We start from the raw sequence: 3,822 nt of genomic DNA, 5'->3' as shown, positions 1-3,822 counted from the left end.
TGGCTGCCCAGTTTTCCCAGCACCAGCGGTTGAAGAGGCTGTGTTTCTTCCATTGTATGTCTTTGGCTCCTTTGTCGAATATCAGCTGGCTGTAGGCCTGTGGACTTATATCTGGATCTTCTATTCTGTTCCATTGGTCTTCGGGTCTGTTTTTGTGCCAGTACCATGCTGTCTTTGTGATTATAGCTCTGTAGTAGAGTTTGAAGTTCGGCATGGATAGCCCTCCCATATTGTCTTTATCCCCTAGAATTGTTTTGGCTATTCTAGGTCTTTTGTTGTTCCATATAAATTTTTGGACTGTTTTCTGTATTTCAGTGATGTACGTCATTGGGATTTTAATAGGAATTGCATTGAATTTGTATATTAATTTTGGAAGTATCACCATCTTTACTATATTAAGTCGGCCTATCCAGGAGCATGGGAGGTCTTTCCATTTCCTAGTGTCTTCTGCAATTTCTTTCTTTAACTTTTTATAGTTCTCATTAAATAGTTCTTTTACATCTTTGGTTAGGTTAATTCCTAAATATTTTATTTTTTGGGAGGTTATTGTGAATGGGGTTGCTCCCTTTATTTCCCTCTCTTCCTGTGCGTTATCAGTGTATAGGAAGGCAACTGATTTTTGTGGGTTTATTTTGTATCCTGCTATTTTGCCGAAGTGACTTATGATTTCTAAAAGTTTGGGGATGGAGTTTTTGGGATCGTGGAGGTATAGTATCATGTCGTCTGCAAAAAGGGATAGTTTCACTTCTTCTTTCCCTATGCGGATCCCTTTAATGTCTTTTTCTTGCCTTATTGCCCTGGCTAAGGGTTCTAGGACTATGTTGAAGAGGAGTGGAGACAGTGGACATCCTTGCCTTGTTCCTGTTTTTAGGAGGATTGGTTGTAGCTTTTCCCCATTAAGTATAATATTGGCTATTGGTCTGTCATAAATGGCTTTTATTGTTTTTAGAAATGTCAACCAAGATTCTTATGTCCAGCAAAACAATCTTTGAACTATGAAGACTTTAAAAAATAAACTCCGGGCTAAACGTGGCAGCAACATGGACGAGGAGGAAACCTATCGGCTGTGGAAGATCCTCAAGACTATCATGCAGCTGTGCCACGATCAAGGCTACCTAGTGACCCAGGATGAACTGGACCAGACACTGGAGGAGTTCAAAGACCAGTTTGGGGACAAACCAAGCGAAGGGCGGCCATAGCTCACTGACCTTACTGTGCTGGTAGCCCACAATGATGACCCTACTGTCCAGATGTTTTTCTTCTTCCCAGAGGAGCCCAAGGTCCGGATCAAGACCATCAAGGTGTACTGCCAGCGCATGCAGGAGGAGAACATCACACGGGTGCTCATCGAGATGCAGCAGGGGATGACGCCCTCTGCCAAGCAGTCTCTGGTGGACATGGCTCCCAAGTACATCTTGGAGCAGTTCTTAACATCAGGAGCTGCTCATCAACATCACGGAGCATGAGCTGGCCCCAGAGCACGTGGTCATGACCAAGGAGGAGGTGACAAAACTTCTGGCTCGATATAAACTTCGAGAAAACCAGTTGCCCAGGATCCAGGCTGGGGACCCTGTGGCCGGCTACTTTGGGATAAAGCGAGGGCATGTGGTAAAGATCATCTGGCCCAGCGAGACAGTACGCGGGCACATCACTTACCGCCTGGTGCAGTAGTGGCGCCCCATCAGCCTCCAAAATGGATGGGACAGATGGATATGCGCTCTGTCTCCTCCAAGATGGATGCCCCCACCTGCTCTGAAGGGATCTGCCTGTACCCCCCTCCCATCGTGGCTACCACCTCCTTTTACGTGTCCTGGGGTAAGGGTGTCTGTGGCCCACTGGGGCTAGAGTCCAGCTGGTGTTCAATAGTAGCCCCAGGACCTTGCACAGGCCAGCGCTGGCTCCACAGGCTGAACCCACAGGGAAGCTCCCTGACCTGGGTGGCCTTGGAGCTCACGGTGAATCAGCCTCCATGTGTGCCTGGGCTGGGAGGTACACCTCACTTGGAGTTCAACCACCAGAGAATGTTTCATGTTTGAAAAATGAAAACTATTTTGTGTAAATAAAAGTTTGACAAGCCAAAAAAAAACAAAACAACTAGGAAGTGGTGTTGTGGCTCAAAGTGGTAAAGTGCTAGCCTTGAGCAAAAGAGCTCAAGGATGTGCCCAAGCCCTGAGTTCAAGCCCCACAACCGACAAAAAAAAAAAAAAAAGCTTGTTAGCCAGGTGCTGGTGGCTCACACCTGTAATATTAACTACTCAGGAGGCTGAGAGAGCTAAGTATCATGGTTCAAAGCCAGCCTGGGCAGGAAAGTCCCTGAGACTTTTTTTGCCAGTCCTGGGGCTTAAATTCAGGGCCTGGGCACTGTCCCTGAGCTTCTTTTGCTCAAGGCTAGCACTCTACCACTTGAACCACAGTGCCACTTCTGACTTTTTCTGTTTATATGGTACTGAGCAATTGAACCCAGGGCTTCATGCATGCTAGGCAAGCACTCTACCACTAAGCCACATTCCCAGAACGCCCCCCCCCCTCCTTTTTTTTTGCTAGTCCTGGGACTTGAACTCAAGGCCTGGGCACTGTCCCTGAGCTTTTTTTGCTCAAGGCTAGCACTCTACCACTTGAGCCACAGTGCCACTTCTGGCTTTTTCGTGGTGTGTGTGTGTGTGTGTGTGTGTGTGTGTGTTTTGTTCTTTGGGTTATTTTTGGTTGGTCATGGGGCTTGAACTCTGGGCCTGGGCACTGTCCCTCAGTTCTTCAGCTCAAGGCAAGTGCTCTATCACTTGAGCCGCAGCGCCACTTCCAGTTTTCTGAGTCGTTTATTGGAGAAAAGAGTCTCAGCCTTTCCTGCCAGGGCTGGCTTTTAACTGGGATCTTCAGATCTCAGCCTCCTGGGTAGCTATGATTACAGGCATGAGCCACCAATGCCCGGCCCTGAGATTCTTATCTGCAATAAACCACTGGGAAATGAGAAGTGGAACTGTGGCTTTAAGTGGTAGAGCACTATCCTTTGAGCAAAACAAGCTCAGAGACAGGGCCTAGGCCCTGAGTTCAACCTCACAACTGACTTTAAAAAAATTGTGGCAAATGGGGCTGGGAAGGTGGCTCAGTGGTAGAGCACTTGCCTTGCATGCATGAGGCCCTGGGTTCAATTCCTCAGCACCACCTAAGCAAAAAGAAAAAAGCCAGAAGTGGTGCTGTGGCTCATGTGGTAGAGAGCTGGACCCCCCAAAAAATTGTGGCAAGTATTAGTCTCACCAGATGGTTTTAATTGTGACATTTCCATATATACATTATACTCCATCACACTCACCCTCATCCCTCCTTCTCACTTTTTAAAACCATTTCAACAATTTTCATTGCTCTATTTTTGTACACAAATTTTTCTTTTTTAACTGAACTTAAAAAAAATTGCACTTCAGCTGTGCACTGGTGGCTCACACCTGTAATCCTAGCTACTCAGGAGGCTGAGTTCTGAGGATCCCAGTTCAAAGCTAGCCGGGGCAGGAAAGTCTATGAGACTCTTATCTCCAATAAACCACCAGAAAACTGGAAGTGGTGCTGTGACTCAAGTGATAGAGCACTGGCCTTGAGCTGGAGAGCTGAGGGACAGTGCCCAGGCCCAGAGTTCAAGCCCCACGACCAAAAACAAAAACAAATAGTACTTCATAAAATACAGGTCATGATTGTATCAGAGATCAGATCCTAGTAGATTAAGTGATGAAATGATGATGACTTGGTTTGACAGATACCTTTTTTTTGATATCGTGACAATATTGTGAAAATAAAGAGTGGTGGTATCATTTCTGCCTTATTGTAATCTTTCTT

At 46.3% G+C, this 3,822-nt stretch overlaps 1 pseudogene; it reads left to right on the top strand.

The window, feature by feature from the left end:
* Positions 1-1,028: 1,028 nt before the first annotated feature.
* LOC122109962 lies at positions 1,029-1,792 on the top strand (annotated as a pseudogene).
* The last annotated feature ends 2,030 nt before the right edge of the window (positions 1,793-3,822 follow it).

The sequence above is a fragment of the Dipodomys spectabilis genome, unplaced genomic scaffold, assembly GCF_019054845.1.
Source record: "Dipodomys spectabilis isolate Male_0828 unplaced genomic scaffold, ASM1905484v1 ptg000071l, whole genome shotgun sequence".
NCBI lineage: Eukaryota > Metazoa > Chordata > Mammalia > Rodentia > Heteromyidae > Dipodomys > Dipodomys spectabilis.
Note: the sequence above shows the minus strand (reverse complement) of the source record. Positions and strands in the feature narration are given on the sequence as shown.